At 42.8% G+C, this 21,762-nt stretch overlaps 1 long non-coding RNA gene across 3 annotated transcripts in view; it reads left to right on the top strand.

The window, feature by feature from the left end:
• LOC120586567 (uncharacterized) overlaps nucleotides 1-21,762 on the top strand; it is a 46,605-nt gene that overhangs the window by 6,857 nt on the left and 17,986 nt on the right. For 2 of the 3 annotated variants that reach the window (XR_005648734.1, XR_005648732.1), the window contains exon 1: nucleotides 18,995-19,999. This is a non-coding gene — a long non-coding RNA (uncharacterized LOC120586567). Of the gene's footprint in view, nucleotides 1-18,994; nucleotides 20,000-21,762 lie in introns of those variants that run through there. The other variant, XR_005648733.1, reaches the window with a different exon arrangement.

Here is a 21,762-nt window from a genome sequence, read left to right as displayed (position 1 = left end):
AGGTAAAATCCTGTGAGCGTTCTCTATTGTTTCTTAGCTTACTTAATGTCAGTTCACAAAAACCAAAAAAAAAAAAAAAAACACGAAAAAAGAAAAAAAAAACTGGAAAGAAAATGTCACACAGTTAATAGTGACTATTTTAAATTATGGAATTTCAGAATATTCAAATATTCCGCATTGGATTTTTTTTTTTTTATGAAAAATGATTAGTGAGTAAATCTAATGAGATACATTCCCTAGACTTGAGTTCGGTCCCCAAATCAGTTTGCTTTTCATCAACAACAAAAACTTGCAGAAGAGATTATTCCAATAGCTGCTTTTTCTATTTTTCAGTAAAATTAGCATATGAAAATGTGAATATTTACGTGCTAGATGACAGACACAATTTACTAGGTAGAGAAATTCTCTAGTGAGAAGCTATTTCCACCGATACCTGTGTTAAGCGGGCACCCAAAAATGACAGCAGCAGTTATACGCTGTGTGGTAGAGCATAGAGTTCCTCTGCAGAATGTTTTTGTCTTGGAGAGGAAATTTGAAATTGCCAAACCAAAGGGACATGAGAGACCTTCCATTGTGAGTTTCAGCTTTTTCCTCACGTCTCTCTTATGTTTCCTTTGGGGTCATTGACAACTACTATTTCTCATCTGGTGTCCAAAGGTCATCAAGGGAACTGAAAGATGCACAGTGTCTTGGATAAAGTGAGCCTTACTGTTTTGTTGTGTTCATTTGTTTGTTTGTTTTTACCTCTCTAATCACAGTTGGATGTGGCAGCGGATGAAAAAATATATGTATGATGAAATCAATCACTTGCTGAGGAATATCTAGGTGATGAAGAAGGTGGTTTTTTTTTTGCAGGTTTGGTCTGGAATCCCCCGATTCTGGGTTCCTGCTGGGAACGAGGGTTGGTGTGTAGTGAAAGGAACAGTTGAACAGGAAAGAACTTTGGCCAGTGGCCTGATGTGGCTTTACTTAATGGACTCAGTGAACTGAAATATGAGAAAACATCTAATAGGTCAATTCTACTAGTCTCATTTAAGTTTGAATGTAACAGTTGGAATTTCTTGTTGGTATGTTTTGAGGTGAGAGCTATCATGGGCAAATGGAAGTGAAAAGGTAAAAGGTGATTCCTTCGGCATCTCTGATTTGAAATTTGGTAACAGTGATCAATGTCTAGGTGAAGGGCTACGACTCCACAGAGCCGAGGAAAGGTGCATGAATTGTGGGGAACATCAAGGGAATGCCTATGATTCACAATAGACTCAAGGAAACTAGAAGGAATGGGGATCTCTCTTTTTAATAATGGTATTGTTCATGTTTCTGTGTCTAAGGATTATGTGTTAGAGACTTCTCTGACTTCAGAAGCGAGGATGAAGACTGCAGGTAGGTACCAACATGCAGGTTAGATTCCATGGGAGAGTGGCCCGAAAACAGTTAGTAGCACCTGCTGCTTGGAATGCTTGGAAAACTGAGGAAAGAAGACGTGAAATTATGCAAAAATAAATAAATAAATAAATATGTGTAGAAGTCTGATGTGTTCTTTTACTTTCTAAATGATGTCACAGGAAGAATGGATTCCGTGGGCTTTGAGAGTGCCGTGCTTTTCATTCTCTCTGCTTGTTCTGCTATTTAAAAATTATTTTTCCCACAAGTCTTCTTCTTACCTCCCTCTACGCCAGAACAATGTCAGAGCTTAGCCATTGCTCGTTTAGCACTCTGGGAATCCTATGTAGGAGACAGTGGTTTTGTTTTCGGTAATGACCTATGATGGATGTACTCTAGTGTGGCACACGACTCCTTCCCAGGCACTTAGTCAAGGGACAAAGCTCTTCTAGTGTGTTCCATTTGGTACATAAAAAGTAAACTCTCTTCTTTTTAAAGTAAAGAAGCACCTTCGTGCTTCTGTGCTCATGTTTGCTCCTCATTTAAAGGGCACTCCCAGAAGTGCATGAGAGAAAGAACAATTGCACTGGCATTACAGCTATTGCACACTATCATGAGCTCATCAGCCTCCACACATCAGCCATGTTTGAGGTGCTGAATGGGCTTTTTTGAGAGAGAGGTCTGTGTCCAATTGCCTCTCTGGGCCCTTCATGGCTGGCAGAATTCTGGAGGAAGCACTGGCACCCACAGAATTGCTGACTGGTCTCTTGAGATTGACTAGGCCGCAAACAGAGACACTGTCAGCAGGGCCAGGGGTCACAATAGGCACGGTGTAGAGATGAGGACAATAATGGATCCTGGGGTTCGGCTACAATATCCCAGGAGCAGCAAGACCCTGGGTTTCCAACTTGACTCTATATTTCCCATTTTTTCCCTAGGCTACCTCACAAGGCAGATGATGAAGCCTTTGATATACTGAGAATGAGTACACGTAATTACCTCTTCTTTCATTTATCATCCATTAGGATTGAAGGAGGGGTAGGGTATATTCTATGCTCATTGTTGGTAGTCTGGGTCCACACAACCAAAGAGGAGGGTGCTCAAATTAGACCCAGGTCTCTGGACTCGGAGGTTATTCATGCAACTAGCACGTACTGAAAGCTTTCTGTGTACCAGGATTTGTACTGAGCAGTAAAACTCAGGTCTTCGGAGAGGAGGTCGCACAGGCAGCCCAGCCCTCAGTCATTCCTCACTATCTGTACTCACGTCCCAGGCTCCAGCTGCCCCAAAAGACAGAAGTACCGGCCTGATCTTGCCGCCTGTTGGCCCGCAGTCATTCACGCATGTTCTGCACACCCAGCACCGCACACGGTCGGCGCGACCCTACGACTCAACTGGACTAGGGCCTCCGCCTGTCCTACTAAATGACTGCACAACCTGAAGCTTAGATGCCACCACCACACTATGCATGGCATCTTCCAGGGCTAGTGTCCCGGGAGAGTGCCCTTCGGCCAAAAGCCCCCCATTAGACCTGTGCCGGAAGTCCCGCCTCCATCTCCCCGAGAAGCCACACCCTTATCTCTGCAGGAAGTCCCACCACTGTCTCTGCCAGAAGCCACACCTGTCACCGTTGAAGGCCACACCTTGACTCCAGCCACCCAACAGATTGTCTGGGTGCATCCTCTGCGGAGGCGCTCATCCTTGCCACGGTAACTATGCGGCTCGCCTGAGTGCCGTCCTCGTCACGGTTCCACCAGTGTCAGCGTTTTTCCCTGACCTGCGTTTCTGCTGAGCCCAGCTTCGCGCGGGATCACTGTTCCTGGCGGGACAGTGGACAGCTCTCCCAGTTCTGTGGTGCCGAGCGTTCCCCTTCTGTTCAGACACCAGGCCTTTTCCTTAGAGATCTCTTCGGTGCAGGTCCAAAGTGACCTATGGAAGATTGTTGAAACATCTGTGCATCTTCATAGTAATCAATTCCACAAGCCTGAGAAATAGACACTGTTTTCCTTTTGGGAAATGCCACCTTCTCTGGTAGCCTTACTGGACATCCTATTCTAAATGGAAAACCCTCCCCTTTTCTCAGAATACACACTCCCTACTCTAGTTCCTTTTTTCATCCACCATCCCTCTCGTTTTATCACCAGTTACCTTACACGTGTTGTTACTGCTCTGCTCTGTCCCAGAGTCCAGGAGAGTAGCATATTCTGTGCAATGAATTAGAGTTGCTGGATAAATGAGGAAATTGAGCTTAGTAATGGAATTGCCCTGAATACGAGAATTTGACCCAGATATAATTCAGAATCCCTTCTTTGTACCACCTGTGTACCACCTCACCTCATTGTTAAGACTTAATTTGTAGTCCAGCTGATATCTTGCTCAGAAAGGATGTGCTATGCAGGAAAGAGAGGGATAAACATTCTGTCAGGACTAGAGGATTATATCCAAACTCACGAAATCCCAAAGGGGAGTGTGTATCTTCAGAAATTATTAAGTGCCAATGACTCCCCTGCCCTCACATAACTTACAGTCTAATTAGAAAGAAAGATATTTAACAGTCACACTGAAAATTATATAATTCAAACTTGTAATAGATGCCAGAAGGAAAAATAATGGTAATGGCAGGATGCTAAATTGAGGCATCAGGGAGGCAAAGCATCATGGGGCTGGTAGACTGCATATGTAGAAACCTGTCCTTGGAAGTCGTAGAATGTGGGGCATGCAGTGAGCCCCCACCTGAAAGGAGGAAGGAGAAAGCTTCTGTTTAAATAGGATCAGGAACCTGAGACAGTAACTTCTCTTAGAGATATTCCATGGTGGGTCAGTCAGTCCACCCTAATATCCATGGAGTCCTCATGTCTTTAAAAGTCGAGAGAGGCAGTAATGCATAGTGGCAGGCTTCCAATCCCAGTCATGATCAGTTTGTATAATTTGTTGATTAAGTATACATATATGTACGTATACATATGCAATTGTATATTTAGAGAAATATCACTTTTCAAAATTGAATTGCTGTTAATATTACTTTTTATTTCATCTGGATTATATTTTGCATTTCCCTACAAATGTCTGGTGACTCAGAAGTAGTAGAAATGTGTGAAGATGGTATTTCCATCAATAATGGATGCACTTTTTATCTTAAATTATTAGCTTTCTCCCATTTCACTCTGAAATTTTCATGATGAATTGTGTTTTGGGGCCCAGTAATTTTCTCATAACTTGTTTTCTTAAAAAGAATAATAATACGGGGGCCTGAGATTTGGTTTTTGAAATGAAACATGTACCCTTAGATGCCACACAGTCCATGTAAATACACACCTGCCTACAGAGCAGAGTTGACTCGTAACATGCAGTGTGCATTCACCCTGAAAGTTCTTTGATGGCCAAGCTCTGTGGTTGTGTGATGATGCCCATCTTGCCTTGCATTCTAGGTATCTGTCTGCGAGCTGAGAGAGAATAGATAGGTTATTAGCTTCTTACACCTCAGGTTCTAAAGATAGGAAGTTGGAACTGTAGTGCAGGTATGTTTCTATTGATCTGATTGCTGTTCCTTTATATGGGCTGCTTAGTTGTTGTTGTTTTGTCTTGTTTTGTTTTGTTTTGTTTTCTGAAAGTGATTCCTCATCTTTTTAAAAATTATTTTCACCATCTCAATTTTACTACACAGTCATATGTTTTGAGTTTTGTCATATTACTTTATTGATGATATTTATGATTCTTCTAATAGGCAGGCTGCCTTAAATATTTTCCTCAATTTAGAAAAATGTGTGATTTCCTAGTGCCAATTTTGTATGCATTTTCCAGTGAACCGATAGTTATAGAACACACCAATACTGTTTTCCCTGGGTCAGGAGACTCTTTCTACTATCCCAGCCATAGACATGACAGGAAAGGGGAATTACAGGTCAACTCTTCAGAACGTGGATGCTGAAATTTGACACCAAATATTAGCAGTCTAAATCAAGAGGCTTTACAAAGGGAGGAAACTGGGAATTCACAGTGGGATTTCCATGGTTTGATGTGGACAGAATTCCTGGGTATTTGGGCACTGCCTTGGAGAGTGGTGAGAAGGGACAGTGCCCTTGGGTAAGAGGAATGAACATTTGGTGACAGAGGTTAGGAGGGTCTTGGTGGATCTCTGGGAGTTTCCTTGTGTGGGCTCGCTAAGGAGAGATCTGTCTCAGAAGACATAGGACTCTGCCCACTGCCACTGCATGATGTACGGTTGGAGGAGACAGAAGTAGAGACTGAATTTTGTTGAAGAAGGACTCGAGCAGGGAAGGCGCACACTCAGAGTCAGAGCAGCCAGAATCTGCTCTAAGCCAGGCCTTAGCACAGGCTGCTCAGATGGTTGCTCAGATCAGCAGTCAGCAAACAGTGGAGCTTTCAGCCTTAATTTATTGATGCACTAAAGCACCACATCCTCGGGTTGAGGACATCAACTCTACATCCAGGGATGATCATGAAAGGGAAACTAAGTTTTAGAATGTCATCATGTGGCAGTTGGTCTAGAAGGTTGTCAGTTGGCTTGGGAGTCGCCCAGAGCACTGATGAATCGGGGTAGTACCCTGGTCACGGAGAAGGCTCACAGTGAGACAGTTGACGGTGGGCAAATACTGGGGGAGGATAGTGACAAGTTGAGATGTCCCTGGCCCTCTGAGATGCTATGATCGAAGGCAAGTCTCATATATGGTGTTAGAGACTGAAAGGTAAGAGCTAGAGACTTGTGTGATAGATTTGGTCTCCTAGTGGCTCAGCCTCCTCCTCTAGGCCATCATCTCTCTTCCACAGAAAGCTGGGGCAGACACATTTCAGAAAGACAGTGAGGGGAGCTCTTGCTTCAGGTATCCAGAGACGAAGTCAGAGGGGTTTTGGACCTCTGTCCTCAGGACAACAAACACGTTCTTACTCTAAACCCATCACTCGTCACTCTTTTGACTCTGGGCCCTTTGCTTAATCTCTCTAAATTTCTGTGATCTTCACTGTAATGATTGGGTCTCAGCACTTAATTTGCATCCCTGCTATAGGGTTGTTGTGGTGATCCCAGGAGACGACAACCGATACTTCCCATGAGATAGAAAACATCACCCCTTTGGGAACAATGAAAAGTAACCTTCTACCCTGCCTTGCTCTGGAGTCACCCAAGTCCTCTCTCTGGATGTAACAACTACCGAACATCTAGCTTGTACTTGAAGTCACACAATGATTGGACACTTACAGAGCAATGACTTGGCACCAGTCACTTATTATTCTGAAGATTTACCTGTATTCAATCACTTTTAGCTTCATCAGGTAATAGTCATAAATAGGCCATGTTAACATTTGGTCATCGCAGAAGAGGGCACTGAGGCCCCGAGGGTTCTGCAGGACTTTTGCAGGGAGATGAAGCTTCTAGATGCCATTAGAACCTAGGCAACAGGACACGGTCCTTGTTCTTTGCTGTTTTTATCATGTCTTAACTAAATGAAGTTATTCGCCCACGAAGTCTGACTGGTGGGTATTTTACGTGCACACCAAACTCCACGATCTTCCTAACTCTACCTTGGCTTCAGGAGGTTCTTCTGAGCACCTGTGAATATATGATTGCTAATTTCCCTGTTGTCTTCTGCCAGCAAGATATCTACAGTTCTTTGTATTGTAATGCATTTCCCAGGATGCTGTAAGGAGGAGACAAGAGCACGGTCCTCATGTTCAACTACAAGAATGAGATAGGGCAGCAGAAGTGTCCGCTTTCCAAAAGAAATCACGGTGCATTTATTCGACACAGATAAATGTACTGTGGAAATAATGCTGGCTAAGTTGCTTCAAGAAAACCCCTTCAGTGTTCCATATGTAAGTGACCCATATTTTGAAAAAAGGCTAAGCCATGCTTTTCTTGTACTTCATGTGTGCAAATACACTTGAACCTAGGCAACCAAATATGGTCACTGTGCTTTGCTGTGTTTCTATAATGTCTCATCTAAATTCAGGTATTCAGCCACAGAATCTGTCTGGTGTGTGTTTTATGTGCACACTAAACTGCATGATTTTCCTAAGTCTACCTTGGCTTCAGGAGGGTCTTCTGTCCAGCTATGAATAAATTATTGCTAACTTCCCTGTTGTCTTCTGCCAGCAAGATGTCTACAGTTCTCTGTATTGTCATGCATTTCTCAGGTTGCTGTGATGACAAGGATGATCATATAGAATCAATGAAGGAGGGTGGCAGAAGAGTCCGCTTCTCAAAAGATGTCACCGTCCATGTTTATGATTCAGATAAAGGTACTGTGAAAATAATGCTAATTAAGTTACTTCAAGAAAATTGCTTCAGTGTCCCATATTTAAGTGACCCATAATTTGTAAAAATGCTAAGCCTTAAATTTATTTTTGTTCGTGGGTGGAAATACACATGTATTCAGTCCATCTGTGGTGCTGTCACCATGGAGGTCAGGATGCTAGGACAACTCACAAAATGGTTCAGGTTTAATAGTAAACAAGGTTTCTAGTACATGTTAACACATGAGCCAATTTGGCAACATTATCTGAATAGATCTCTCCCTGATATTATGACTCAGATTTGTAAAAATTAATAGACATTATTTAGAACACATTTAAATTGATGTGAAAGTTGACCAGATACTACAGAATATTCCCACCTGCTACCCCAGCAGTTCCTCTATTAAAAACATTTTAGATTTATGAGATATATTTGTTACATGTGAAAAATTATCAATACATTTTTATTAAAAGTCCATACATTCCATTAAAATTCACTCTTTGTGCTGTGACATTCTGTGAGTTTCACAGGATTATAACATCTCATATCACCAATATGTAGCATAACCTATGTCCATAATGGCATTATTCACAATAGCCAGACAGAAAGAACGCCGAAGTCCTTCAAAGGATGAGTGGATCAAGTGTGATGTATACACCTCGTGGGATACTATTCAACCATAAATGTGAATTAGATTTTAAAATAGGGTACAACATAGATTGAGCTTGAAAAAATATCAGGCTTATTGACATCCGGCCTGCACAGAAGGACAATAATTTATGATTCCACTGATTGGTTTTCTGAAAAAGCCCAGTTCCTAGAAACAGAAAAGTAGCGATTCCAAGGGCTGGAAAGAGGGTCAAAGCAGAGTGATTTCTTCTTGGGAAATAATTTGGGACTAGATAGCAGAGAATACAATCAATGCTACAGATAGATATAGTCACAAATGATTAAAACAGCATAAATATCAGATAAAGCTCATCACAGTAAAAGTAAAATAACCAATATTATACATGCAGAAGTCGATAGCAGCATGTATAAATGCCTGGATGCTGAAATGGTCTTGTAACGTTAGAAGAAATGGGAATTTGACCAGTCTTTAAGAAGGGCAGGAGGGTCTGAACCCTGTCATTGTTATTAGATGGATTAGATTCCCTTTAGCTAGACTGTCAAAGGCTCTGTTTCTCGTTCTTGCCTGCGTCTTTCCTTGGCCTTCTTCATCCACCAATGAGAATGTCCCAGCAGCAGTTCAGTCCATACTGTTTACCATGGACATCCACATGCTCTAGCCCCACATCCACCTAAAACAGAGCTCTCTGAAACAGTCCTGAGCAGCACCACCAAAGACTGACCGTGACTCTGTTTCCCTCTACCTCCCTCTGACAGTGTGGTGCAAGATCTTCCTGACAACATGGTGGAGGATCATCTGGACACCGTTGTGGAGGAGCTTCAGGAGACCGTCGTGGAAGTGCTTCCTTTTTCAATAAATTTACAATCATGAAATGTGAGCATGTGCTTGCTAGATTATAGAGACAAGGTCTGTGACCACCTGATATCTGATTCAAGAGGGCATCCAAATAGGACAGCATTAGTTTCACACTGGAGCATTGCAAGCAGTATCAGCAGCAGCACCATTTCTTCCCTGAAAATAAAGAATTTTGTAATTGCCAATTCAAAGGAACTTGAGATAGCTTCCATGAAGGGTTCAATTCTTTCCTAAAGCTGCTCTGTACGTTTTCTCTTGGGGTCATTGACTCAAGCAATGTTTCTCAACTGGTGTCCTAAAGTCATCAAAAGAACAGAAGGCCTGGGAGAACAGTGTCTAGGAGGATATGATCCTCACAGTACTTTCATTTCTCTTATGAAAGGAGGCGAACAGATCCAATGAAAAATCAATCACTAGCTGAGGATAAAAATGAGTGCTGAAGCAGGTGGGTTTTCTTGCTAGTTTGGTCCGGAAGCTCCCCTGATTCTGTGATTTGGCTGAGGATGATGGTTGGGGTGTAGTGAAAGCACCCAATATTCTAGGAAAAGTTGAAATGTTTGCAGTCCTTGGAAGCAATGATATGTGGATAATGAGGTTTGTGTGTTGGAGGTTTTGGGTGGTGTATTTCAATGTATGTGCATGGTGTGATTGTGAATGTCCACGTATGAGTGACTGTGTGACCTTAGGAGAGTTTCTTACTCACACAATACAACACAGTTATCGGCTTTTTAAAGAAGCTCCCCATCACTGAACACTTTCCATAATTAACTTTTCCTTCCCCTGGCTGTATCTGGACATTTGCTTAATAGTCCTTCTCCTCATGTGGAGGTGGTGCAGAGATGAATGGCACAAGCACTGATCTCCTTTATGGATGATCCAAAATCTGAACCCAGTCATGTGTCCCTTGTGTTCATGCTCTGTACCACTTACCTGCCCTTACCACTGAGCCACATGATTATCAGTGACTGAGCAACAAAGTGCCAGATTCTGTGGCCATGCCTGGAAGGTCTAGTGCCTACACAGCTCTCATACACAGCTCATCTTGAGAAGATGTCCTCAGTGTCACATGGTCCAGGGCAGCCACAAGTGCATATAACAGCTGGCCATGGCATAGCCATTGGTGTGAAAGGCACCTGAAGGGCCCACATGCTCTTGGGCAGCTGAGAAGTTGTAAGAGGTGAGAGGTAAATGCTGAGCAACTACTGTCAGTGTGGTGTCAGTCCCTGTTTCAGGGCAGTTAAGAGTCAGGAAGACAATATCACAATAAACCTTAGAAGCTCACAAACTCTATAAAAACCTACTCAAGAACAATGGCAGGTAAGCAGTCATATTGAACTGGTGGAGACCCAGATGCCCTTCAGCCTTACTGTACATCTTTTACACTACTAGGGTAGAGAGTGTCCCAGCAGCAGCTCAGTCCATACTGTTTACCACCGACATTCACATTCTCTAGCCCCACATCCACCTAAAACAGAGCTCTCTGAGAGTCCTGAGCAGCACCACCAATGACTGACAGTGACTCTGTGTCCCCCTGCCTCCCTCTGACAGCATGGTGCAAGATCTTCCTGATTATGTGGTGGAGGATCATCCTGACACCATGGTGGAGGAGCTTCAGGAGACCGTTGTGGAAGTACTTTCTTTCTTTTTCAATAAAATAAAGATCTTAAAATGTGAGCATGTACCTGGTAGATGATAGAGACAATGTACTAGTGGAAAAATGTTCAGTGATAGTCTGTGACCACATGATATCTGATTCAAGAGGGAATTCAAATAGGACAGCATTAGTTTCACACTGGAGCGTTGTAAGCAGCGTCATCAGTGGCATCGTTTCTTCCCTGAAAACAAAATTGTAAATTGTAATTGCCAATTCCAAGGGACTTGAGACAGCTTCCATGAAGAGTTCATTCCTTTCCCCAAGGTGTTCTGTACGTTTTCTCTTGGGGTCATTGACTCAGGCAATGTTTCTGGTTTCCTAAAGTCATCAAGAGAACAGAAGGCCTGGGAGAACAGTTTCCACGGGGATATGATCCTCACAGTGTTTTCCTTTCTCTTATGACAGGCGGCTGACAGATCTGATGAAAAATGAATGTATCGTCACTCACTCACTAGCTGAAGATAAAGCTGGGTGCTGATTTGGTCGGAACCCCCCCTCCCCGATTCTGCGATCTTGCTGTGGATGAGGACTGGGGTGTAGTGAAGGCAACCAATAGTCTAAGAAAACTCTGGAATGTTTGCAGACCTTGGAAGTAATAATATGTGGGTGCTGAGGTTTGTGTGCTGAAGTTTTTGGGTTTTGGGGTGGTGTTTTTCAATGTATGTGCATGGCGTGATTTTGAATGTCCATGTGAGTCACTGTGTGTCCTCAGAAGAGTATCCTACTCACAATACAACACATTCATCTGCTTTTCAAAAGAAGCTTCCCTTCACTGCACACTTTCCATAATTAACTTTTCCTTCCTCTGGCTGTATCTGGACGTTTGCTTAATAGTCCTTCTGCTAATGTGGAGGTGCTGCAGAGATGAATGGTACAAGCAATAACCTCCTTTATGGAAGACCCAAAATTGAACCCAGTCATGAGTCCCTTGTGTTCATGCTCTGTACCACTGACCTGCCCTCACTACTGTGGTACATGATTATCAGTGACCGAGCAACAAAGTGTCAGCTTCTGTGGCCATGCCTGGAAGTGCTAGTGCCTACACAGCTCCCACACACGGCCCGTCTTGAGAAGATGTCCTCAGTGTCACATAGCCCGGGGCAGCCACAGGTGCATATAACAGCTGGCCATGGCGTAGCCATTGGTGTGAAAGGCACGTGGAGGGCCCACATGCTTCTGGTCAGCTGAGATTTTGTAAGAGATGAGAGGTCAATGTCGAGCAACTACTATCAGTGATGGGGTTGCTCCTCAGCCCATTTCAGGGCAGTTAAAAGTCAGGAAGGCAATATCACAATAAACCTTAGAAGCTCACAAATCCTGTAAAAACCTAAGCAGGGACAGTGGCAAGGAAGCACTCAAATTTGTACTGGTGGAGACACAGAAGCCCCTCAGCCTTACTGCACATTTTTATGCTGCTGGTGTAGAGAGTCAGTGTTTCCCCCGGCCTCCCCTGTGCGAGGAACTGTCCTCCTGTCCACGCGCAGTGTGAGTATGGACAGCCAATGACTCTAAGACATGTGCGATCTATTGAAAAAAAAAAAACTGGAAGGAAAGTATCACATGGTTGATAGTGACTATTTTAAATCATGGGATATCAGTATTTTAAAATATTCTGCATTTGATTTTGTTTATGAAAAACAATTAGTGAATAATTCTAATGAGATACATTTCCTAAACCTGAGTTCGATCCCCCAATCAGTTTGCTTTCCATCAAGAACAAAATCTTACAGAAGAGATTATAAATCCAATAGTAGCATCTGTAAATTCTGCCCAAAGAATTGATTTTGGAAGAAGTAAAAAGTAGGGTGGCAATTTATCTGAATCTCAAAACCATAGAAAAATCAGAAAATTTCTCATAGTTCCAATTTACTGTTTACTCTTTTTTAGATCGACCATTTTACATGAATTTGGTTCCCCTTAGCTAGAAAGCCAAGTGCTGTATTTCTCCTTTTCTCCTGCTGCTTTTTTGTGCCTTCATTCATCTGCCCGGGAAGATGGCCTTACCGAACAGCTCAGTTCCTACTGATCAACCAGCCACGTCCACACCCTGCAGTCCAAATTCCACATCAGGCACAGCTCCCTGAGTACGTCCTGGGCAGCATTGCCAATGACTGACACATGCTCTGTGTTTCCCTAGCTGCCCCAGCGTCGTGGTGGTGGAGCCTTCTCTGACAGGGCTGTGCGAAGGGACCATTTATTCCACATGTAAGCTCACCTTCCTTCCTTTTTTTGTTTATTATTATCATTTATGCCTACAGCACCTGCTGTTCCTATGTGGTCTCCAATCCAAGTACTAACCAGGCATGTCCCTGCCTAGGTTCTGAGATCAGACATCGGGCTCATTCAGGGTGGCATGGCCGTAGACCATGGACCGTGGCTACACTGAGGAGTGAACCCAGGACCTTCTGCATGTAAAACAGATGTGCAAACCACTACACTATGGAACCACATCTGATTCTTTTTGTTATAGTAATATTAACACATGAAGATGTGAACATGTACATTCCAGAGGGTAGACGATTTACTTGGTGGGGAGATTGTTGAGTGTAATTTTTGTGTGTTTGTCGAGTGATTCCTGATTCAAGAAGGCATTCAAAATGACAGCATTAGTCACAAACTGCAGGGTAGGGAGCATTTTCCTCTGTAGAGAATTTTTGTTCTTGAAGAAGAGTTGTGTTTGTCAATCCAAGTACACTCGGAGACCTTCCATGAAGAATCAAAACTTTCCCACAGGTGTTCTGTAAGTTTTTTCTTGGGGTAATTAACTCAGGTACTGTTTCCCATCTGGTGTCCAAAAGTTTTCAAGAGAACAGAAACCCTGTTCACAGTGTCCAGGATGAAGTGCTCCTAACAGTGTTGTTGTTGTTGTTGTTGTTGTTGTTTTGTTGTTGTTGTTGATGATGTTCTCTAATGGCAGGTGAATGCAGAAGATAAAAATGTATGTATTCAGGAATCACTCACATGCTGAGGCTAAATCTGGGTGCTGACCAAGGTGGGGCTTTCCTGCGAGTTTGGTCTGTAAGACCCCTGATTCTAGATCCCTGCCAGGAATGAGGGTTGGGCGTGTAGTCGAAGGAAATGGTCATACAGTGAAGAATTCTGGCCTGTTCTACAGTGCCTGGCATCCATGATGACTTTTAGGTTGTGGTCTGTGTGAGAGTGGACAGACGCTGACATAATGCCACACACAGCACACACGCACTGTACAGAAATAAATGACAGGGAGGACATTATCACAGATGATGGCTTCAATATTACATAATGGGATTTCACTGTTTTCAACTCTTCTGTATTTTATTTATTTCATGAAAAAGGATTTGAGTGAAAATAGTTGGGTAGTTTTGTGAAGTGAATAATGTTCTCAATAATTTCGCTTTCCATCAAGTAAAAATCCTTAGAGGAATGTTTTGATGAATGTAGTAGTAGCATTAGGAAGAAATGATCTTGGAGGAAATCACAAAGACGGTGGCAATTCACTTGGTTTTCAAAACAGGTGGAAAGAGTAAGACCACTGTCTTTTGAAACATAGCATGACTGTTGTGTTAACTCTTTGTTAGACAGAGTTATTTCTCACTGCGTGGGTTCCTTTCAGAAAGCCAAAGGCATATTTTTTTTGTTTGTTTTCTTCTCTGCTCCTCTCCTTGGCCTTTCTATCTCTAGCAAGGAGGAGGGCCCCGCCAGCTCAGTTCATACTTACACACCACCCTCATCAGTATGCTCTCACCCTCTTCAGCACTCAGCAGAGTTCCCTAGTCCTTCATAAGCAGCAGCACCAAGGACTGACATAACCCCCAAGGACCTGCAGAATAAGCCTCTCAGTGAGAGGGCAGATGAGCTGACATCTATCAAAGGCAAGCTCTTCCCCTTCATACAAACAAGGCTTTATAACTTTATCAGTAAAATTAAGATATAAAAAAGTGAGCACATACTTTCAAGATGATACAGACATTTACTTGGTGGTGAGAGTGTGGAGTGTGAGTCTAGGACCAAGTAATAACTGATTTGCAAGGACCTTCAAAAATGACAGCTGCAGTTACAAACTGTGTGGGAGGGAGGTGTCTTTGTCTTAGCAGTTTTTCCTCCTTGAAAGAGAAGTTGGTAATTGCCCACCCAAAATGGCCTTGAGAGGGAGTTCCTCCAGGAAAGTTCTTCCCCTTTGGCCTGAGTAGTTCTGTCCTGTTCTTGCTCATGGGTTCTCTTCATGCCTCCAGCATTTCCCATCTTGTTTTCTAATGTAACTGATTTAAGCAAAGACCTGCGCAAACAAGACGCAGCGTGATGTGACCCTCCAGTATTTTCTGTCATTTCAGGTGGTTCCACTTTTCCTTGAAGACAGTATGTATTTTAGAATCCTTCATTTTCTGAGGAAAAATCTAGAAACTGAGAAAGGGGTGGTATACTTGCAGGCTTTAGTGTGGAGAGCCACTCTGATTGCAGTTTCCTGCTGGCAATGAGAATGAGGGACGTGGTGATAGAGACTGATTATCTAGGGAGAAAAATATGGCCATGACTTCCAGCTCCAGTGAGGAGGTGTAGGTTTGTGTGCATGGGTGTGAGTGTGTGGTCATGTGAATGCATGCGGTATGATTCTGAGTGTGTGTGCATGTGACATTTTGAGTGTTTCTCTTTATGTTACTGTAAATACCATGGTAGCTGATGTCAGATATCTAATAAACATTTCGCCTCTCCATCGCATCATGAGTGGATAGTTACCTAAGTGTATTAATCACCTTGTACACTTTCAATATGTGTATTTATTATATGCCAAGTATAAACCTCAATAAATTGGAACACAAATCTTAGCACCACCCAGGACAATGTTAACCAGCTTCTTAATGGATTAATCATGCTTTAGATTCTGTCTCCATGCCATAAAAACCTTTTAGTACACAATATCATCTCTCAGTAAGTCTCATGGCATTTTACGTGGTCACGATGTTGCCACTTCCTTCATTCACAATGCCTTTCCGTTTAAGGAAGGTCTCTGAATGTCTCCTTCCCCTCCCCCTTTGCTGATTACTGGGCAGGGCACCTTCCTTTTGCAGGTGGCCCTAGGTGTAGCTCCAAGCCACAGCCTGTTCCGAAGGAATCTGAGCCCAGACTAGCCTCCAAGAATATTTGCCAGGAATTCACTGTGACTTTCTACAAAGAGGGAGGATATTTACCGTCAGACACTCTTGCTAAGAATACACAGTGTCATTCTGTCTCCATCCTTCTCTGAGTTATGGACTTTGTGTGCTGGGTGAGAAACACTGTGTGTGTTGTGAAGAGAACCACATCTTCAGGACTGAGTATCATGGTAGCACTGGGCTCCCATTCTAGGACAAAAGGGGCATTGTGCACTGCAAGGTGGGACAGAAAAGCTCCACAATGTGACAGGAGCATAACCCCTCATGTCCCTGTGGACACGGACATAGGGTCATGGTTTCTTCTGGGGGGCTTTGTAAGAAATCAAGTCCAGGAAGTTGGTTTAAGTCAATATTATATAAAATGAGCCAAGCTGATGGCTTGAGTTTTCTTTGGACCAGGACAGCTGTGAGAATTATGAATGTAGTAGAATTTCATTGCCCTATAGGTTTCCATCTTTTCCCCACTGAGCAAAACTGAGACTGCTTCAATGTCAAATATCACTAGTTTATCCCTGAACCTGTCTCCCTGACACAGAGTTGTCCTAGCATTCCTTAATCTCTAGATCACAGCTTCCTAGTGGAGCTGAAGGAAACCCTGTTGGGCGTGATTCAATGTTAAAATGAGGGCTGGCACTATCTAGTCTCCAAGAAATCAGATACAGCCACCAGGGGACTTCAAGTGCAAGGAAAGCTCTGAGATGCTTAGACTGGCCCTTGAGAGAGAAACAACTTAGAGGAGCAGAGGAAGTTTCAGGACGAGCACCGAGGCCCTGTGTTGACCAGCTGGTGGCTTCAAGATCAGGACAGGTAGTATAACACGGTCCCCTGAGCCCAGCCTGTCCCAGACTGAGGATGACGTCTGCCCGCATCTTGAATGGAAATGAGAAAGGACAGGGCCATCATGCTGGGGCGAACATGGTATAGACCCAGCATCTCTTAACCTGGAGAGAGGAGCTTCCTCCTTCTCTGTGTTCTCCCCTATTTCTGCTGTTTGACAACCAGACCCTTTCTCCTTCCCTCTCTTATAGCCTGCCTTCTTTTTTCTCCCTTCCTAGCAACCTCCACTCTCTCTCCCATATCTCTTTCTTTTATTTCTTTCTTTCATTTTTGTTATTTCACTTCATTTAATTTTATTGTTTTGTGAGAAAAAGTACACAGCTTGAAATCAAATCTCTAATCCCCGATTCAGTGCACAGTACTGCGTTGATAAGTGCATGCCTATTGTCGCAAGGCAGACCTCTAAAACTTTTTCAGCTCACCTGAGGAAAACAGTCTGCTTGTTGACATAGCTCCATTTCCCCCTCCCCTCAATTCTCGACCACCAGCCTTCTATTCTGCTTCTATGCATGTGACAAATTTAGTTACTCACCTAAGTGGAATTGTACAGTATTTGTTTCCCTGAGACATGCTTATTTCAGTTAGAACAATGCCTTTAGGTTTATTCCTGTTGCTGCAAATGACTGGATTTCTTTGATTTTTAAACATGAATAATATTCCATTGAATGTATACACCCTGTACATTTGCCTGTTGATGGACACGGGGGCTGTTTCCGGATCTGGGCTATTGTGAATAATGCTGCAATGATCACAGGAGTGCAGTTATCTTTGCATGAACCAGATTTTATTTCTGTGGGATGCATAGCAACAGGGCGACTGCTGGATCACATCATAGTTCTGCTTGTAAATTTTGAGGAACCTCAATACTGTTCTGGATGATGGCTGCACCATTTTACGTTCCCTCTGACAGTGTAGATAGGTTGCAGTTTCTCCACCTTCTCACCAATATGTTACCTCTTTTTTGTTTTTTTTTTGGATAATACACATCCTGATGGAAGAGAGGCACTATGTCATGGTCTTTTTGCTGTGCATTTCCTTGATATTAGCGATGCTGGGCATCTTTAATAGCTCTATGTACCGTGTATGCTTGCTTTGGAGAAGTGTCTTTTAAAGTCTTTGGTCATTTTTTATTAGGTTATACTGTTTTTTTGTTTTTGTTTTTGTTTTGTTTTGTTTTTTTGCAATTGTGTGTTAACTTTTTGTATATATTTTGAATATTATCCCTTATTCAGATATAAGCTTTGCAAAGGTTTACTCACATTCTCCAGGTCTCATTTTCTGGATTGTTGAAGAGACTATCCTTTCTCCATTGTGTTGACCTGGCACCCTTCTCAAAGGTCATTTGTCTGTATCAATGTGTTTATTTAGGCCTCTCTATTCTCTTCCATTGATCTATTTGCCTGTTTTTAATGTCACTACCACGCTTCTTTGATTATGGATGCTTTGTCTGGTGTTTTAAATTCACAAAGTGTGGATCCTCCATCTTTGTTCCTCATTGTCAAGATAATTTTGGCCCCTGGGATGCTTTGTGGTTCCATATGACTTGCAATATTTTTTCTCTTCTATAAAAGTGGCATTGAGATGTTGCTAGGTACAGCTTGAATCTGGAGATCCCTTTGGTTTTTATGGAAGTGTTAAAATATGAAGTCTTCCAACCCATGAATACAGTATTTCATTCCAATTATTTGCATCTTTTAATTCCATCCATTTTTAGTGGACAAGTCTTCTATCCACTTTGGGGTCTTTCCACTGCCTTCCCAGGCTGTAGTCCAGAGTCAAGGCAGAAAAGGGTGAGAAGTGTGAGAAGTGAAGTGTCCCAGCACCTACCATGCTGATTCTGTCTAGCACAAGTCTGCTAGCCATGCTCTTCACCTTTGCTTACAGCTGGAACTGCTGCTGGGAATTCTCTAGTATTTAGTCTGGACCATCCTTTTGAACAACGCCAGAGCCTGTAGTAATGTGTGGCACAGGCACATGAGTCCGTGAAGTACACACTTGTGAATATTCCATCAACCTCACAAAAGACTCTGTAGGAGCCAGCATGGGAGGAGAGGATACACCATCCACATCATTGAACTCTAGAGTTGCTCTATCCAGTGTGGCAGGCTGTGGCCAGATGTGGCTGTTTTAATTCATTAATCTTGATCATTTATTCACTCAGTGAATGACAATAAAATAAATCATCCATTTGATCGATCACACTAACCACACTCCATTGTGTCTATAACAGTTGGAATTTCTGTTGATAACTTTGGAGCAATGTTGGGCCAGAGGTGAGAAAGCGAAAGGTGATTACTTCAGCATCTCTCTGATTTGAAGTTTTGAAAGTGTCATCAATGTCTTGTTCCAGGGCTCTGACCCCACAGAGCCCAAGGAAGTTCTGAGAACATGGAAGAAAGTTTAGGGTCATCCCATGTGACTCACCATAGGCTCAACTGAAACTAGATGAATAGGTGAGACTCTCTTTCTAAAACTTTATTGCTCTTGATTCTATTTCTAAAGATTTGGTGTTAGAGAACATCTCTGATTTCAGCAGCAAGCAGGAAGACGATCTAGGTAGGTGCCAACACTCAGTTCTGATATAATTGGAGGGGATTCCTGGGACCAGTTGGTGGCATGTGCTACATGGGAGATTGAGGAAGGGACATATGAAATCAAACAGAGAAATGAAATGTGTGTAGAAGCTTGATTTGTTTTTCTGCACTTTTTATGATGTCATAGAAAGAACTTTGTTCATGGGCTTTGAGAGTGCTGTGTTTGACATCATCTTTTCTTGCTAATCCATTTAAAATTTATCTTTCCCACATGACTTTCTCTTTTCTTTCCCTAATCCAGGGAAATCCCTTTAACAAAGAAAAGAAAAAAAAAACATTTAAGAAAGAATAGAAGAACTCTGAAATTCTGTTGCATGGTCCACAAAAGCTAAGGTAAAATCCTGTGAGCGTTCTCTATTGTTTCTTAGCTTACTTAATGTCAGTTCACAAAAACCTGCAATAAAAAAAAAAACACGAAAAAAGAAAAAAAAACTGGGGTATATCCTATTGCCTGTGAATGCAAAAGTGAAAACAAGAGGATGATAACACTCTAAGGAAACCAATTTAAGACACCATGAGTACATTTTCCCAGGAAACGGATGTCCATTCCTCTTGCAGCCACAGAAGAAAGATGGTGGTGGAGTCCACGGAACCCGGGAGGAAAGTAAGAAGAAACCTGAGAAGCCTATCGGCAGATCCATCGGGAGAAGATGTGCCTGCTGATTTCAGGTCGGGTTCTTCATTGAAATTTCTGCCTCCCAGCTTTTCGACAAACTTTTTGGGGAACTTTAATGTTGAGAGATCCTCACAAGGTCCCATTGGGACCTTCATCCCTTGATATTGATTTCTGAGGTCATTGTTTGAACCCCATGAGTGTCTGCTTAATTCTTCTCACTGTCTAGGAAGGCATGAGGAGTTTGTAGACACTGCACTGTGGTGAGGAAGAAATGAACAGGGAAGCGGCACACTGAGCACTAGTGAAGCCACTGCCCACTGTTAGTCAGCCATAGCACAGGCTGCTCAAATGATAGCATAGTCAGCAGACAGTGGAGGGTTCAGCCTTAATACACAGAATCACCAAAGAACCAACACAGAAGGCCAATATCCCTGTTCATGGGCATTAAGTGCTCATATAGGATGGCTCAATGAAAGAGGAACTAGTTTATGGTAAATCTGTCATGTGGAGTGGTTGTAGAATGTTTGGAGTTCACTTGGGTGTCGCCAGACCACTGGAGACTCAGGGTGGTCACCCGATCATGGGGAAGGCTCAGTGTGAGACAACTGACAGTGAGCTGGGGGAGGATGGCTACAAGTCGGGACTTCCCTGGTCCTTCTGAGTTGCTTTGATCAAAAGAAACTGTTATTGCTGGGGTCAGAGCCAGCAAAGTAGAAGTGGGGTCTCCATTATAAAGTTAGACTCCACATGGCTCAGCCTCCTCCTCCAGGACATCACCTTCCTCCTATAGAAACATTGAGGCAGGAGCATTTGACAAAGTCACAGAGGGCATCTCATCGTTCAGGAACCAAGGGCATGGTCTCAGGCGTCATAGAAGTTCAGGATCTCTGGGACAAGTATACCATCCATGATCTCGTCCCTGATTTACACTCATCTATGTTGTGTCTCTTAAATCTTAAGCAAATCGCTTAATCTCTGTAAATTTCTATGATTTTTCTTGTAAATTGTAAGTCAGGGCTCCTGCTTTGCCTCCCGTGCTGTAAGGCTGATGTGGGGATTTCAGGAGATGATAGCAGATACTCTCCATGAACTGGAAAGCATCGCCCCCATGCAAAGGATAAAAGTAACCTGCCCCCCTCCCTTGCTGTGGAGGCATCCAAGGCCCCTCTCTGGATTCAGCCACTACCAAGTGTCTAGCTTAAACTTGTAGTCATTCAATGATTGGACACTTACAACAATTACATAACACCAGTCCGTTCCTTTTCTCATAGCTTTACCTGTATGTAATGATTTTTGGCCTCATTACATCAGATTAAGGAGTAGGCCACCTTATCATTTGCTGGTCTCAGAACAGAGCATTGAGACTCTAAGGAGTCTGAAGGATTTTCCCAGGTACATGCAGCTTCTAAACAAGGAAGAAGAGGTTCAGAAGAGTTTCATCCAGCCACACCTCAGGGTACATCTCTCAGTGCAACCCAAGGAAGGTGCTGTGGAAATATGCTCATTAAGTCTATTCAGGAATAATTATTCAGTGTTTCCATTTTAAGAGAAAATTATATAAATTCAAAGCCGTGCTGTTTTTCAATTGCATGGGTATAATTTAAATGTCTCCATTTGATAGGTAGTGCTGTATCTATAGAGGAAAAGATGCATCGAAACCCAAAATGTGGTTCATGTGAAATAGTAAGCAGGGTCTCTAGCTGCTGTTCAAGCATTATCTGATTTTGGACATGAGCTCAATAGATCTCTCCCTGATACAGTATCTCCAGAGTTGTAAAAAGAGATACATTATATTTAGAATAAGTTTAGATCAATG

This window comes from Pteropus medius, unplaced genomic scaffold, assembly GCF_902729225.1.
Source record: "Pteropus medius unplaced genomic scaffold, Ma_sr-lr_union100, whole genome shotgun sequence".
NCBI lineage: Eukaryota > Metazoa > Chordata > Mammalia > Chiroptera > Pteropodidae > Pteropus > Pteropus medius.
The sequence above is the reverse complement of the archived record's forward strand: the minus strand, read 5'-3'. Positions and strand labels throughout refer to the sequence as shown.